Here is an 18,802-nt window from a genome sequence, read left to right as displayed (position 1 = left end):
ACTTGAAAACATTCAACACATAATTTTCCTATATGGGCTCATTTGAAGATACACATTTCATCATCATGTGTGTCTGTGCTCAAGGCACTGTAAACTGTGGAAGCCAGTGTTGATTCCACCCAGACGCCACATGATGGCACACTTGACTGCAAATTGCTCTGAGTGAGGCTCATGCAAGGCTGCGCTGAGATCAGATGGATGCTATTTGTAACATTAATAACACTGACACCCCAGGGCTTCAATACTGTTAGGTAGTCAATAGGGCTGTCAGCTGAACATGCAGGAAACTAAACAGCTTCAATCACACTCTTTTACCACAACCATTAGCTAGACCACACCTAATGTGTTGCAGAATGAAAGTTGGCTCCAGTCTACTCTCTGTGTGAGACAAATAACCACAGCGTCTCTCAACACAAAACATGAATAGCCTCTCATTTCTTAGAGTACTTAAGAGACAGTGACTATCTCCAAAAGCCTTGTTCATAACTTCAATGAATAATTTCAATTCAATGTGTTATCTTCTCTACTGAAAATGACTAAGAGTTGCTTGGTAAACAAAATTATGACACAACATGTAGAAAGGGACTGGAATGGGTGATTGAATGGCAGTTTTCAAGATGTCCCTTTTATGTGTGAGGTTTCAAACCAACATGGCAACACAGTACAAAACCAAGAGAAGCCTAATGAGACACACTCCCTGCTTGATATTTGCTAACATTAGGGTTTCAGCAGGTTTCAAAAGGTTTAATTTAAGACTTTTTAAGACCATTATGAATGTATTTCAATACATATTTTACATCCATACTGGCAAATAACAATAGATCTTTATTAGTTTCATGTCCATGTTGTTTTGAGTTGTTACAGCATGACCAAGACAAGCTGAAAAACGCAAATTTATACAAGTAACTTTAATCCAATCAATTTTTAAGACCTGTCAAAATCATGTTTAAGGCATCTGAAGACATTTGAAGGCCTAAAATTCTGATGATTGGATTTGAGACTTTTTAAGACCCTGTGGACACCCTGTTATATCCTTCCTTAGGTTTCTTTTTCCTCTTCACAATTAAAACTGTTGCACAACTCTTCCCCAGTGCACCATGTTTTTTTTTATAAATTAACCATAAAGCATTTTGTATAGCCTGCTTGGGAAAAGTTGTGCAACGTGTTTTAATTTTGCTGGATTCAAAGAAGCTCATACTGGTCTGCATCTCACAATGTGTGCTCATCTCAAAGTTAGACATTTATTAAAAATCTTCTAAAACATCCATTTTGTTTCCCCTTAAAGGACCAGTATGTAGGATTTGGTGCCAACGACTGTGTAGTGTAGTGCAGTGTAGTTGCAGATAACAACCCCCTCACTTCACTCTCCCCTTCCAAACGCAAATGAAAAACTACGGTGGCTGCGAATCTATCTATCTAGAGCCAGTGTTTGGTTTGTCCGTTCTGGGCTACTGTAGAAACATGCCAGCATCATGTACCTATTTGACTGCAACTTTGCTGCTTGATAAGGGTTTAATGGTAGCTTCCATACATAGCTATGGGTAGTTTCTAAACAACACCAGCAGTCTGATTTTACCTGCTCAACCACCATCCCATACTGCACTGGTGATAATAACCACACATGGTTATGACAATCAAACAGCCTGTCAAGCCTTCGCAGCATCATATGAGGGTCACTTCTTTTTCCATTAATTTACCAAATAACCGCATTTGTCACCCAACAGCCAGCCATCCTCGTCCCCGGGGGCTTGTGGGTACTTGTGAAATACAGCTCTCAAGGTGCTGGATACATGATTCTATGTGAGGGCTCTGAGCAATATAAATGTTTAATTCAGCAAGCGCTTTGAATGGACTGCCACAGACATGGTGATGTCGTCTATTTATTAGCACATGCCGATAGGAGGCTTGTACTAAATAATCAACCTCCGAGGGGCTACCGGCAAGGCACTAATATTTCAGAGCACATGCCGTAGCTGTGTATATACAGCATAAACATAGATTGTCCTGGTTGTAATTTTCATCATGGTTTATTAGGTATTAAAGATTGAACTCCTGTTTCCCCCCGTGCTTTTTCAGTAATCAGGACGCTATGCAGTCCTGAATAACACATCACCAAAATAACAGACTTGGAAGGATTGTGATTTGATTCTATAATGCTCTAAAGCTCAGAGGTGCTGATTATAGGCCAGGAACCAGGGCCACATAGTGCTGTGGTCTCTCTGGTGCTGAAGGTGGTGCAGCAAGTAATTTTATTGAATTCTTTAATGTGTATTTTTGTTATTAGTTTATGGATATTTACTGGTGTTCCTTAGTCCCCCCCCCCTTTGTTAAAAGTAAAGAGTTTTGTATTTCATTATATGTTTGTTAAATGTAGGGGTAGGTGATATGGATTAAATTAGGGATGCCTGATAATTATCAAGGCTGATAAATTATCGTCTGATAATGGGAAATGTATATTATTATGTATATTCTGATAATTAAATTAAAATAAATACATGATCTGTTGATAATAATAATATATTTTGAATTCTTATGCAAAACATTAAACAGGCTTTATGTTCTACAAAAGTGTGTGTGAAGTTCTTGATGTCCTTGACTAGAAATTATAAAATATTTAAAGAGTCAGAACTGTCTGTTTTTGTTGTGTTAACAATAGTGATGAATAGTGGCATGTGTGGAGAGTCATACAGGTATATCATTAGAGGACTGGGAATCAGTATGTATGAAGGCCCACACTTTTTACAGATTTTTACAATATAAATGGCTATTGAAAATATAAATTACTCAAATTTGAATTTTTAAGTAAGTAAACCAATTCAATAACAATAGATATATTCATATATATGCACAGATTGCACTGAGGTGAAGGGGACACTATTTGATTGTGAGATCAAAAGACCTCAAGTATGCCAAAAGTGAACAAATAATAATGGGCATGAATGATGTGTCATGCTAAAAGCTTGATCGCAGTGTTTTGGGTATAGAAATAGTTACACATTGTATTAGGCAAATGCGAATAACTTTCCCTCTGGAAAGAAGAATGGAAAACAGAGTATGTCAGAAAATGTCTGCTGTCCATTTACTGTTTTTGTGAAGGGTGTGGATCTATTAGATGATGAAGAGGAGGAGAGGGTACTCCATGATGAAAACCTTGCAGTATGTTAACTTGAGCTCAGTTTTGTAAGGACAACAAAATTCTTTTAATTTCATTATGCTGTAAGGTTTATGTATGCATCTAGATTGTTTTATGTCTGAGAAGTTGTTCTTTGTGATCTGTCTTTATTTGGCTTTGGTTTGCGAGGCACTCATTTGTCTGTATGTGCACATGATGTCAGTTAGATTTGATTAGATCAGAGCTATGAAATATTAAATCATCAGTCTTTGGTCTCTACATCTTAACCTTTTTAACTATCAGCTGTGCATAAACTCCATACAAAATTGTGAAATTATCAGTTATCTTTTTGGTATTGGTTCGAGAAGCAGGTAAGTATCGGTTATTGTATCAGCTGAAATTAAAAAATCCACAGCATGCGTCCCTAGATAAAATCCTGAATTCATCAATTATCTTATTGTGCAATAACAACCTAGTTACCTAGTTATTGCACTATAAGATAGTAATAATATAAATACATACATATATATACACATATATATAAGCATATTCAAATTTCTGCAAACTCAAATGAGTAATCATGCAAGAAATCTATTTTGGCTAACCCAGCAAATAGCAGACATATCAAAGTACTTCGTCACATTAATGCAACAATCATATACAAATCCAATATGACTATAAAGCATCTGTGCTCATTGATCGCTAACATTAAAGTGAGAGCTACCAAGGTACAAAATGTATAGCAAAATGTATATTGTCTCCAAACCCAAGTTAAATCTAATAAAAACTGGTTTAAAAATGGTTAAAAAGAGCTTAAATGGGAAGCAATGAAACAAGAAGATGGGTGCGAGATAAAAAGAGGAAGAAAAGGAAAAACAAAGGAGAGGACACAATGAAGAAAAAGTTTAAGACTGACCTCACCCCATGTTGTGTGTGTGTGTGTGTGTGTAAAAGAGTGTAAGCACGGCGATCTTCTTTTAGTCTTATTAATGAGGAATCGAATGCGACATACCCAGAGATGTGCAGCAGTGAGTGTGCCGACACTGCCCCCTGCTACAGTAGATTAAAACAACAGGGCTCTCCCCCTCTCCCACCCTGTGTGTGTGTCTCTCGACTGCCGTCCTCTCCCTCCACTCAGGCCAATCGATGCTGGGACAGAGGAGGCTGTGTCAGCACCGCCGAGAGCTCCCCTCTGCAGCCACAGCACGTCAATGCTGCTCGTCAGCCTCCTTTGTGTGTGTGTATTTTTCATTAATCCTTTATTTAATCATGGAGTCTGACTGAGATCAAGATCTGCTTTTCAATAGACAAAATAGACAAGAAAAAAGAAAATGTTCATAAAAATGTCACAGGATGCGGTTCAGTCACAGGCAGGCAGCAGCAGACGGCGACATGTATTATTAGAAACAATCCAAGTGTCGAGGAAATGACTCAATATTGCTGCTTTACAAATCATTGCAGGAAACAAGGAGGTGAATCCTGCACAGTCTGCATTACACTGCATGGTCTGGTCAGATCCAGAGCTTACAGTGTTCATCCACATCTGCCTGACATCTGCCTGTTCCCTAGGAACAAAAGAAAAAAACAAACATTTAAATGAAAAGTGGTTCAACAGTGTAGCAGTGTTCCACTTCATGATGGAAAGCAAACTAATAATACTGAAATAACCATTCAGCAGCATCCAACATTTACAAACCTCAAATGCAGGTACATTCTTGGTTTTGCAGAAAAATAAACTGGAGTCACCAGCCAGGTGGCAGGTAAAAAATTTGGAATCACAGCATAGGGCCAGGTTTAAATTGATGTGTGTTTATGTGACGCCCACTGTCCGCCATAACTATCGTGAGATCAGTAAATCAAATCAAAGCAGCTTGTCGGTCCCTCCAGGATTTCACTGGCTTTTCTGCAGATCGTTGCGGCCATAAATTCCTGACGTTTTTAAGTTTTTTTTGCAAAGAAGTTGCAGGAAAAAGTGAAAATTGCTAAAATAACTGCAATTTTCTTTTCGAAATGGAAGGCAACTTGTTCCAGTGAGAATAAAATCCCCAATTGTTCGGTGGCTTATGGTTCAGCTGGAAACAACAAGGATTGGTCAAATTTGTAGAAAAGTGTGGGTGCTTTCTACACAATGTCTGTCTACATTTTTCTGGTAAGAAACATCTGTGTTATTATGTTATTAGAGATGTGGTGACACATTTCCTGTGTTAAGCCACCGAAAAGAAGACAGCAAGACAGCAAGAAGAGGAAGACTAAGGAGAATGTCACAGAGATCTGCATTTTTGCTAAAATAGGTCAGTATCTTTAGTTAAATAATGCAGTTTTATGGCCGGTAAAATAATACAGGCTGTTTAATTGTCTCAGTTTACCTGCCATTGGCAGATGAGCCACGTTCATTTTGGACCCTAGCCCTCAGGAAGTGGTCCGTGTGGCCACAGTCAATCACACAGTCACATATAATGCCCTCAAAAACATCTTTTGACGTACACATCCATTACTAAAAAGATCTATGTAAAAATGTTCAGAGCGTATAGATATAATAAATTAAACCAATAGGTCTATTATACCAAAAGTACCATTACCAATAGACCTTTTTTTCCAGACGCCATTTTGACATGAAACAGTAGGGTAAACACAGGTGTTACCAGTGACACTTATTAAGGCTCTGTTCCATCCAGGTCAAACAGAATCAGGGTGCTGCTGTTGTGCATGTCGGCTCACTGGAAAGGCTCCAGCACAACCTACTGTTTCATGTCAAACTGGCTGCTGTGAAAAAGGTCTACAACCACATCAAAGAGTTTTTTCAATCCATTATCTGTGTGCAGTGGCCAGGTGGAACCAGCACATTAGATGTATGTATGCACCCGCAGCAGGAGGTGGATGGGGATGTAGGAAGACTTTCTGACCTGAAGGAATGTTTTAATCATCCATTATTAAATACAGCCATGTAACATCCATGGAAATATGGATAAAATTCATTGTATATGTATTTTTAGGTCTTTATATAAATATATCCTGATAATTCTATCAGTATCTGACATCATCTCAGAAATTAATTGAGAGACTAAGAGAAAAGTTTATGGATAGAATATCCAGATAGGACTTTTTTAATCTTTTATCAAGATGGCACTGGTGCCTAATGGCAGCCATTGCGTCTGCTCCGTTAAAATATTGTTTTTATCATGAGTGACCATCAGGATCTCTCCCAATCAGAAGCCATGGGAGGATCACACCACCCGTTACTGCCACCTGAAGGCCAGGAAGAATTTTTTCCCTCAGGCCAGTTGGGCCTTCAATCACTGACTTTACACACATATATACTGTAATGTATAATCCATCACCTGCCATACATCACTGTCATGTTGCATATATTATTATATGGCACTGGTTATATCCTTTCATTTGTCTGAAACTCACTACTAGTTATATTGTTATATTTATATTGTCATATTGTTTTACTGTTTAATTTTTCTGAACCACACATTCAACATTGAAAAATTATAACTGATCACATTGTTCCTTATTCTCCTCTCCTCCCTTCCTCTCTCTTTCTGCACTCATTCATGTCCCATTAATGCATGTTACTAACTTCACTTCTTCCCCGGAGTTCTTGTGCTTTCTCGTCTCGCAGGTTCTCATGGATCCTGGTGGAGCCTCCTGCCATGGTCCTGCTAGATTGCCATTGCCAATACTGTTGTTACTGTGCACCTGTCTGTCTCTCGCTCTCTCTCTCTCTGTCTGTCTCTCTCTCTCTCTCTCTCTCTCACCCCAACTGGTCGAGACAGACGACCACCCACCTAGAGCCGAAGGATCTGTCCTAGGTTTCTGCCTTCTAACAGGCAGTGTTTCCTTGCCCTTGTCGCCAAGTGCTTGCTCATGGTGGTACTGTTGGGTCTCTGTAATTAATGTTTTAAAGAGTTCGGTCTAGACCTGCTCTATTTGAAAAGTGTCCTGAGATATCTTCTGTTATGAAGTGGCGCTATACAAATAAAATTGAATTGAATTGAATTGAATTCTACTGCTAATTTTTACTCTATTTTATATATTTAACTTGATCTATTTGCAAGGTTATTTTATATTGTATTGTTAGATTCATCTTTATTTTAATTTATCTATTTGTTAGACTTATTCACGAGGTAGGCAGCTACAGATTTCACAATACGTTGTAGTGTGTGTGTCACAATAAAAACTGATCAGAATTTTTTACTTTGATACACTGACTCAAATAAACTAATTAATAGTAGTCCTAAGCATTCCTGAAGGAACTTTTTAAATTTCAATATTCCTCTGTTTGAAACATGTAAGAACATTATTATTATTTTAACGTTCTCTTAATTTAATAAGATTCTGTGCCATAATAGGTGATGTTGCATTGTCAGGCATTGTAACAGAGGATGTTACTCTGTACAGCGACCTGCATACACCTTAGTGTGAAGAGAACCAATCAATCAATCAATCAATCAATCAATCAACAGCCAATTTAGATTAATGAGGATATTGTTAGGCTATATGATACATTTAGAACTATATTATAATTCAAACTATACAGTCAAACAGGATATCAACATAATTATGAAGTGTAATTTACATAGAAGACTCAAAATTGCATTATAGTAATGCAATATTCAATTCATTAGTGAAAACTGTTTGTTTGGAGAAGCAGAATTGGTGAATGCCAAGTTCTCCTGAATCGGTTGAATATGTTTGTATGAGTGGTTTTTGTTTGAGGCCCACAGTCTACACATGTTGTAAGTCTGCTTTCACTCACAATTTGTAATTTCTAGCTTTCACTTCTATCTTATGGTCTTCATCAGCAGACAATGTGACATGCTATTTAAGAGAGAGAGGAGGTTGAAATCTCTGGAAACAGCTAGTAAGTGGACCTTAAGTAAGATTATTTTGCTGGGTTACTGTTTCCAAGGTACTACTTGTTGGCTCAAAGTCTCCCTCTTTGGCTTTATGAAAACCATACTGGCAATACGTTTTCCACCACTGCCAAAAACTTATATTTTCCAACTGGCACCTTAACCAAAGCTTTGAAAACCTAACTTTCCTCCATGAATCATGAACCATCTCCTGCTAGAATACTTCTAAAGTGCTCCCACTCTACCCTTCTATTTCTTCTCTTCCCTCTCCCACTCCCTCTTTCCTCTCTCTCTCTCTCTATAGCCTCCCTCCGTGTCTCTCCTCACTACAGACCTGCGGACATAAAAGGCCCAGGAAGAAGACAATCTCTCTACCTGCTCTGATTGCTGTTGCATAATTAAAGGCAATGCTCAAAGCAGGGGTACTGAGCCCCAGGTGACACACAAACACACCTCCCTCTCTCAATCTCTGATGTCTCTCTCTCTCATCTTTCCTCTCTCTTTCTTCTCCTCATTTCCTACCCTCATTCTCTCTCATACTCTTACATTTCTTTCCTGTCATTGAACCTTTTCTTTACGACTTACATGTACATTTTTGTCCCTTAATGCAGCATTTGAGACAGACAGTTTTATTTGTTCTGTCCAGGTTAGGCTAAGCATGTCCCGGTTCTTACCCTGTAAACACTGACAATGATTCACGGACGTCAAACAAGCGTATTTCCCAAAATGTGATCTTTACATAAATGCTGTTATGGCCTAAATGTGAAAGGCGCTATCTAGAGCCAGTGTTTGGGTTGTCCATTCTGGGCTACTGTAGGAACATGGTGGTTCAACATGGTGGACTCAGTAGATAAAAACGGCTCATTCTAAGGTCACAAAAACTGCTATAATCAGGTGATTATACACTAATGAAAACATACCTATGAATATTTTATTCCATTTCTGACAATAGATCCTCCTAAATGTTACACACTGAACCTTTAAATAAAAGAACCTAAGCATTATCAGCAGAAACTTATTTAAAGTATCCAGAGCTGGTTGGCCTTATATGTTCACCGCGCAGATTGCTCCGCAAATTATGCAAGGGCTACATAAATTATATTCCTTCAACATGAATCACACCCCCTCTCCCCCAAACCTAGACTGTATGTTAGTATTATTATTATTATAATACCCTGTAAATATGGAGCACTTAGCAGCAGTTAGGTAGGAGTGAGAATCCCTATTTGTTTTTGAACATGTTGTATTCTCTTGTTTTCTGGTTTAGGAGCTTAGGCTAGAGATTTGTCATTATGTTTTTTTAGCCAGGGAAGTTTAGGGTTAATACAGAACTTTTGTTTGTTGCTTGGAGCGTTGCTCAGCTCTTAAGTCTGAATGAACTGTTACTCTGAACTTTGGTTCATTCTGTAAAGCTGGCCAGGGACATAGCAAGGAATTTGACCATTTTTTTTGCACAGGAATAGACACAACAGCTAAGAACAAGGACAACAAAACTGAACATAAAACACAAAGAATATAATTTAGTAGTCGTTTTTGTGCCTGACCCTAACCAAACTGCGACCCATTCACAACATTAACCATGCAAGCCTTATTTTGTGTTGATCAGATGTTGCTATATTTATTAAAAAGCTATTTACAGAGCAGCCTCAGAACTGAGCTTTAGGGCTATGTTATGATCAAAAGAGTAAGAACAGGTTTTTTAAAATAAAGGTTTCTATATTTATTATATATATGTATACATATGATATATGTATGATCTCTTTTCCAGGATAGACAGTTGTATTTACAGAATAGACTGAAACAGAGGAGGAACTCAAACAGACCAGTCACCAGTCATAATGGCAACATTACATTTCTAATTGAGCTACAATCCAGTGAAAACACCATCTCCCACCATGTTATTCAGCTATCAGAGGGGTGAAAAGAAGAAGTGATATTTGGGTGTGCTTCATCTACAACCCAGTCCAAAGAAAAGCCAAAAGCGGGGGAGAGATCATGTGGATCTAAACCAAAGGAGAGTGGAACAATACACTGCCATCCATATGTGAAAATTTGCAAATGGTGCACACTGTTACACATTTACTAAAATGTGAAAATATATTAGTTTAATTGAATTTAATTAATTCAAAGTGGGGCTGTAATCAACAGAAGAAAACCTTGGTCGACTGAAATTCTGCCTGCTCTTCAACCAATCGATCGGTCAGTTGGCTAATCAAAGTTACACAATGTTGCCAAGAAAATGAATTCCTGCAGCTGATAGTTCTGAGACTGGGGTCTGTTGCCGGTTATTTCACATTGTGTCAGTTAGTTTGGAGCTGAGTAAATGTTCAGCCCTGCAGTCTCCAGGCTGCCAGCTGAAATTGTGAAAATGGGGGTGTTTTGACTTTTTGAATTATAGGTCTTATCATCTATTAAACCATACAATCATTAAAACAGAACCACATTTGTTAAGTAAAATATATTTAAACAATTACAACAAACAACAAATAAAACCCTAATATGGTTGTGTGTTTGTGTGTTCAAACATGGACAAAGAGAGACATGGGCAGATAATGGGATGGGTGACTGACACCGCGACAAGGGGGGACAGCTAACATAGACTGACCTGAGTCTTTCCTCTCCAGTGTTATCAGCAGTGTGTGTGAGTGTGTGTCGGTACAGGACCCCTCTTTCTGATGTCTATCTGGGTGACAATGATTGTTGGCCAATTTCTTGACACCTCAGAGACCAAAAAAGGGTGAGAGAGAGAAAAAGGAAAAAAAAGAGAAAAAGACAATGTCGACAACATGAAATAATCATCAGTTCCTTCCCTCTTCACCGGGGAAATATGAAACATTAATACACATATTCTCCCTCCTTCTCCTTCACGCTGTCTCCATCCTGCGCTCATATCTCTGGGGAGAAAAACTAATAAAGAGGAACAAAAATACGGGAATGATTAAAAGCTGCTTCTATGCAAGAGAAACATTAAAATCAAACAGAATGGGATGGAGAGAGCCGGCGAGAGAAAGACCAGGAGAGAGTGAGAGGAGAGAGATGGAGGGGCAGGTTAAGACTGACAGAGGAAAGGAGTGCAGGTAGACAAACACGGAACAAAGGGGGAGGAGAAGTAAGAGGTAGATGATGCAGGGAGAAGGCAGGGACTGCCACTCTCTTTGTCTCTGTCAATAGTTAATATTCCAGTGCTTGGCTTGGCACCTCCACCTCATTTCTGTCTGCAAATATTTACCCTGGATAGCCCTGTATTCATGTTTTCTTTGATGTGCACAAACACACACACACACACACACACACACACACACACACACACACACACACACACACACACACACACACACAGTATACACCATACAGAACACACACCTAACTCCTCCTGCCAGTGTCACTGTGGTCAGAGTGTCACATTGAAAGCCAGGCTGACAATATTTCTGTAGGCTTGTGCTATAATGATGTTACTGCAGTCATTCTGTTACACCATTAAATGATGCCAGTAGTGCCTCAAACCAGTAAGATAAAAACAACCGACCCGCCTGCGTGCCCTGAGTCAGCTGGCCTCCAGACTGCACCCCTCCCAGTCGGTTAGCCTTCCTGTCTGCCATGGTCCTGTATTTCCTGTATTTCCTTTTGTTACTCATGACCAATGTTGGGAGTTTAAATGGGCCTAATACTCAATACTTTTGTCCTACCTGAAAATAATGGACAACTGCAGAAGACAGCAGAGAAACGCAGCGCATCCAAGCGCATCAGCTTTATTAACACCACCCGACCTTACGGTGGCTGAAGTCACTTCAAGCATTGTCGGCTTCCTACTAACCAAGTGTGAACCTCTTGGTGACGTCACCCATTGGTTTGGGGATTACTGTTTTAAAGACTCCAGTTTGGCTTTATAGTCGTCACCATGACAGTTTGTCAGAGCTGGTGGACATAACATACTAAGTTGAGCTGCTCTAATTGGCTCATTCTCCTTTAGAGTGCTTGGTATCTGTCTTTTTATTGTAGCCAATGGAGCTGCCCCATGCTGGCCTTTACACAGAATGCAGGTTTAAGACACTATATACTGTCAATGCTAATAATCAAGAGAATAAGTGTAGCTAACAGGTAGGAATGCTAGTCATTGCTGCCCTCTGGTGATTGGGAGTATTAATAACTAGATACATTAGTCTTGTCCCAGAGCAACACTAAAAGAATACAGATGTGTGTATTATCAATAATAATTATAATATATAATTATTAACAGACATTTAAAGGTTTTATATATATGATATTTAGTACATGAATATAGCAGCAAATAACCATTCTCTATGTAAAGATATAGTGGAGTCATGGTGTCACACTCCCTCTGCCTGTGTTGCTACCGCAGCCTCTCTGTGGTTTGTTTCCATAGCCAGCCTGCTCTGTGTGCAGCTGAATAGAGCAACTGAAACTGCTGTTTTTATTATCTACCGCAGTGAATTAAGGATTTATTTCCACCAAACCAGAGTTGATGATTGTTGGAACAGTGAAAAGACTATTAAAGTGGTTAGTGTTATTTTTTTTCTGCTCACTTTGAATGAAGTTAGGATGATGTGCAAAGTAATCTTACTGTTTTTGTCTATGGAGTCTGGTGGCAAGTGACAGTGATATAGTCTGTTTCTGGTTAAACAAAAGGTCTATCTCTGTAAGGACTCTTTCCATAATGTTGTCAGACATTAGATTTAGATTTAGATTGATTAGAAGTATTAACATTAGGATACCTAATGTTTTGACCAAACCAGCACTGGTGATTGTTGGAAAAGAGTGTGGAAAGCCTAACAAAGACAATTTTGGGGAGTTTCATCTTGTTTGTGTCTCATTGTTTTGGTCTGAGACACTGGTGTTCTAAAATCAATTGCATGGAACTGGCAGTGTGATGTTTAACTGTGTTTTTTGTCTGAGAAGAAGTTTACAGTGAAAATAAAGTAGGACAGTGAAACTTAGTAAAACTCTGCCACATTTGCTGCAGTTGAAACATCATGTGCAATGTGTGGAAAGTTACAGATTAATCTAAATTGGTTTTATTTGGCAATACTTTATTTATCTTCAAACAAAGAAAGAGCATGAAATAACTTGTTAATGAAAGTCCTACATTACCTAAACAGTTTGGGGTCATTAAGTTCTGTGATCTAAAGAATTTGTACTAAGTTTTAAAGATGCAGTTTCAAAGACCTTTTAAGAACCAAACAGGGTTTTTCCATTCAGATTCATTACATTTTTAAATTTAACAAACCAGAGGCTTCTTGCTGCAGTGAAAGCAACGAGGCAATGTGAGGTGGGAGGATCTCTCCAGTGACCCGAACACCATAAAGCATTTATTGTCTGTGTTGTTGTTATTAGAGTACAAATGCACACACTGAGTTGTCTGTAGGGGGTAGAAAAAGAGAAGAAGTACACAGTGGGGAGGTGTAAAGCGGGGTTGACGCCACTTACGGCCTGTTTCAGCGCCTATTTTATGGGTGTTAAAACAGCAAAATAGGCTTTTAATGCAGGCCGAGGCCAGATGTCGATGTCGTTTTGGGCTGCTCTCTCCCCTCCTGCCTCCCTGTGTACTTCATTAATCGAGACGTTAAAAGATTTATCTGTGTCTTCTGCTTTGTCGTTTTTTTCCTCCTCTAACTCCCATCCTCCCTGTTGTCCTCTTTTGTAATTAAACGGTTCAGGATGCCGCTCTGTGTGTGTGTCTTTGTGTGTGTGAGTGTGCATTAAAGCAGAGAGCGAGGGAGGCGAGAGACAGTGTTTTCCTCCCCTTTCCTTCTCTTTGCAGCAGATGCTTCTGTTCTGCCTTAACGGCCAAGGATTCCAACTTAATTAACACTAAATAATTAACTGAATAAACATGCTAAGCACAGCAAACTCACGCACACACATGCAGATACTCGTACACTTTCTGCATCATCTTCAGGGAGCTGGTCATTCGGGGCTGTGAGAAAGGAGAGGAAGCGTTGTGAATGTTTGCAGCGAAGCTTGTGGTAAAGACACAAGCTCATTTTCTAATCAGTGAGGTAATTAATGTGCTTAATACTGTCATTAATCATGTTGTGCAGCACAGGTAGCACACTGACAATGTTCTGTCTCTGAGGCCACGACTGTCTCTCTGTGTCTGACATACACATATTGCTTTATAGGTCCATACTGACGACAATATATCTTAAAATAGACAGAGATTGGAGTTTAGTCAGTGATCTTAAAGGACCAGTCCAACACTTTGCCACTTACTTACAGCCAGATGAGAAAAACTATATAACGAGCATAATTGCCATGCCTCACTGTCCCTGTCTAATGGTGTGTTTCCACCGTTGACATATATAAAGATGGACGATATGACACAAAAATCAAATACATTTTTCCCAAAGATGGTTTCTGTCATTTGAGGTAGCTCTTATCATGTTGATGTATGGTCAAGTGTTAATTTTTCTGATCAGTTGGTTTTAATTAGTTATTCGAAGCTATAAAAAGAGGGTTTCACATCATAATTGACAGCTGAGCCCTGCTTGCGATTGAGTATCGGGACTTGGGTACTGCCAGCCCGATCACTACTGTGCAGACTCTGGCTCCAAGTGGAGAAAGATTGCAGCGGCTTTAGCCAGGACATTTTGGCTTCATTTTTGCACAGTGGGAGGAAGTGGAAGTTTTATATGGCAATGGTTCCCATTTGTGTGAGTAGGTTATATACAAAGTCAATGCAAAGACACCAATAGATGTTAATTCGTGCCAGGCAATGGAGTGATGCAATTTGGATGACGTGAATGGCGCGAACACACAAAATTTACCTCATTTGTGTATTTGCTGCAGTTGAAAATATTGCATGTACCGCAGTGTAGTGTAGGGAAGACGGCAGAGACAGTGCTGAGCTAGGGGAGCTCTGCAGAAGAAAGCCAGGGGCAGATCTGGAGCTTCTGGAGGAATAAACACCTGTACTCACACCAGATTCTGCTGGAAAAAATGAGATTGATTAGAGAAAAGTAAGAAAGGAAGTTAGACTACTTGGTAAGATCTGAAAATATGTGTCTCGTACTTGATTCCAGCTATTGGTTTCTTTGCTATCTGAACTAAGTTCGCATAACCCTGATTAATCCAAACTCCATTCAGAAAACTAGCATTTTAAAAGTTGTTCACTTGTTCTCAGAGACTTAAAACAGTGGTTAGCACTGGCTAGTGTTGCCCAGCTTATCAACATTTAGGCACGATTAGGTTGATTTATTTTGCTAAAAACGGTTGGTATTAGAATTTCCTAATGTTTGGTACTTGTAGATCAATAATTGTGTGTTCACACAGAAAGCGTACTCACGTTAGTTTGACTGTGGGCCACCATAAATTTAGCGAACATAACGTTGCCCATAGTAAACATAAGGCCCCTGGATTGTTGGAGTAACATTTAAGTGGGAACTGTTGGGTCTCTGTAAATAATGTTATAAGAAGTTCGGTCTAGGCCTGCTCTATTTGAAAAGTGTCCTGAGATAACTTCTGTTATGATTTAGCACTATACAAATTGAATTGAATTACACTGCTTCGAATTGAATTGGGCTGTTGGAATCATGGTTTATCTTTAAGGAACTACTATACATTTATAGTTTGCATTAGCATTGTGTAGGGCAGGTCTATAATACATAATATATTCATATTTGACACAATAAATATAACCATATATTAGCAATTTGCCGTGAATTAAATTAAAAGAAATATTTCATATTTCATTGTAAATTTATTTTGTACACTCTGTGGGTATCTTGGTTTTGCAACAGCATACTGTATCTGTATACTGTACAGGGATCCACAGATATGAATTTTCACGGCTGGTACAGATACCGATTATTAATTATAATGGAAACCGAGAACTAATATTTGTAACAAATATACATGGGCAGTAAACATGAAAACCTTTGAAACCTTTTGAAAAAATGTGGAGAAACAAGGGGTGGAGTGTAAATAAGAACATTACTGTAGAAGAACAGGCACTGTATGAAAGTACAGTTTTGAGGTACTAATACTTTACTTGAGTATTTCCATTTTATGCCACTTTATACTTAATGCTTTATACTACATTTTAGGGGTAAATATTGTACTTTTTACTTTATATTGTTTTTTTTACATACTAAACTAGTAAAGTACGGCGTACATATAAGCACATTTTCATGCTAATACTTTAGTACTTCAGTATTTTTAAACACTGTGGTATTGCAACTTTTACTGAAAGACCCCAGTACTTTAAGCATATGTTTAGTAAAACGCAGAAAAAATTTACTTTTCAACATCATCTCGACACTGAGCTAGAAAAATATACAGAGAATTTACTCCTCGTCAATATGCCTTAGACACACTGTAATTCAGTTTAAAATTGTTCACCATCTTCCTTAGTCTAAAGATAATCTAAGATTAAGACAGACTTGGACCCTACTTGTAATAGATGCAAACAAGCTCCTGCCACATTAATACATAGGATTTTGGCAATCCATTTGCAACCCATCTCCATTAATTTCTCTGTTTGGTGTAGCCCCAGTAAATGGCCAGAAGGCTTAATTTCAAATGGAAGGATTCTCTCCCTCTAATCTATGGCCAGTGGATAAGAGAGATCATGTGTTATGTCCACCTCAAAACAAATCAGATATACCATCAGAGGGTCCACCAGAAAACTCTGTGCCAGGTTGTAGCCATTTATATGCTTTGTTGTTGGCATCAATTGCTCAACAATTTTGTAACCCATATGTTTTTTTTTTCATTCTGTATTTTGTTATTATTTCTGTACTTTCTTTTCTATGTGTATGTGAACTTATTTGTATGAACACATTTATATAGATATATTTTTAGATGGGTGTCTGGTGTCTGTACACAAATGTACCAATTTACTAATGGTCTAGTTATTGGGGGGGGGTGGACTTGACTGTCCTATGTTTAAGTTGTGTTTGTCTTTTGGCATTTATTTTTAAAAAGTAGCACCATTTGAAATTAATTTTATCTGCAATCGCTTAAAAATAGTTGGAAAAAAGCTGAATATAGGATCCGATAATCGACCAGGCCGATATTCGGTCTATCCATAACAGTATATGCATAACCACTGGGTATTGAGTATCAAATCTGTATTAATTCAGTCTCAAGTATTGTTCTGGTATTGAGTATTGTAATACTAATTGGTAATAAGGAAAAATTGTGGTAGCGTGAAAACACTAGTAATGTCCCCTCATAGCAAGAAGTTCAAATCTCCATATTTTAAATAACATGTTCTTCTGCAAGAAGAAAACAATCTGACATGTGTTTGATGGTGCACGCTGCCTCTCGCAAGAGGGGTTGCGGGATCCAGGGAAAAAACTGATGGACTACTTTGAATTCACAGAAACTCTGAGAAACTCCATACTGACAAATGTAAAGATATTGGATATCAGTATGTATAAATTGCTACGATAAGCATCTTTTGTTGGTGTTTCTGTTCAGAGTGTAAATTTAGGGTTGTGGTGGTATGTGTGTGCACATGCAATATTAGTGTGTGCCTGTATGAGCGCATGTCTGTGTGCGCTCCAGGGACCTGCTTCATCAGAACTCAGTCGAGTGTGTCAAGCGGTGATGTGATCTGGTCCATGGTGACATGCCCTGTACCCCCCACAACCAACCACCAGCCCCCATCTCCTACACACACACACACACACACACACACACACACACACACACAAACACACAGAGCTCTGCTTCAGTGTGGCCCAGAACAATAAGGGCTCATTTGGTGAAATGAATCCGTCTGCCACTGAGGCTCTTCCTCTTAGGAACCTAATCGCACTCAAATAAATGACTAAACTCTGTGTGTGTGTGTGTATGTGTGTGTGTGTGTGTGTGTGTGTGTGTGTGTGTGTGTCAGACACAGAACAGAGAACGCTCCACTCAGAACACTGGACAAAGAGATAGAAGGTGTTCAGCTGCTTTACAACACAACTCGTAGCATTTGAGGCCTTTTATCTGGGCTGTTGAGGGGGCACCGTTTGCCCAGATGCTTTCCCTTTCAATCCTCACTAATCAACAGCTCAACCTGCACCAGTACCCCAACCCTGCCCCCACTACTCCCAGTGCTGCTTCCAGCGGCCCCGATCATGTAGCTTCAGCAGCAGTGACTGCAGTACTGGTGAATGGTGGTAATTAATGGATTTACACATTGAGCTCTTGTCAAACACATGCCAAGGGCAGGATCCCAGCACACCATGGCGATTAAGTTCTTACACACAGACACCTAGACACGTAGATACACACACACACACACACACACACACACACACCCACACACACACACACACACACACACACACACACACACACACACACACACACTGGTGAATACAGCAGCTCTGAGTCCCTCCAATATAAAAAGCACCGGCACAGGCAGACACACACAGGCTATTACCTTGACCTGAAGGCCCTTCACTAGAGCACTGAGACAGGTAAAGGGACTGTGTGTGTGTGTCTGTGTATGTGTGTGTGTGTGAGAGAGACAGGGTGATATTTTCAACTGGCAGCTATGAGAACAGATTCAGAACAAGAGATTCTGATAGAAAGGTTGAAATGGCCTGGGCAGGTATGACATTACCAGCACTGATACACTGATACATGAGCTCATCGCTTAACATCAACATCTGTATCAGAACCTGCAGCTTTGAGCTCTGATCGGCAAGCAAATGTGAATACTGGGAAAAGAAATATTTTAAATACAGCTGCTAACTTAATAATGAATTCTGATCCCTACCTACCCACCCAAAAATTTTATTTATTTATTTATTTAAATCCATTTTATTCATTTATTATGCTATTGCACTAAATTTATTGAATGAGTCTGATG

General features: G+C 39.0%; 1 long non-coding RNA gene across 1 annotated transcript in view; it reads left to right on the top strand.

The window, feature by feature from the left end:
* The first annotated feature begins 6,527 nt into the window (after window positions 1–6,527).
* The window catches only part of LOC127372936 (uncharacterized), a 42,820-nt gene continuing 30,545 nt past the window's right edge, over window positions 6,528–18,802 (top strand). Inside the window, exon 1 of the long non-coding RNA XR_007886761.1 lies at window positions 6,528–6,930. This is a non-coding gene — a long non-coding RNA (uncharacterized LOC127372936). The remainder of the gene's footprint in view (window positions 6,931–18,802) is intronic.

The sequence above is a fragment of the Dicentrarchus labrax genome, unplaced genomic scaffold (genome assembly GCF_905237075.1).
Source record: "Dicentrarchus labrax unplaced genomic scaffold, dlabrax2021, whole genome shotgun sequence".
NCBI classification, from domain to species: Eukaryota; Metazoa; Chordata; class Actinopteri; family Moronidae; genus Dicentrarchus; species Dicentrarchus labrax.
Note: the sequence above shows the minus strand (reverse complement) of the source record. Positions and strands in the feature narration are given on the sequence as shown.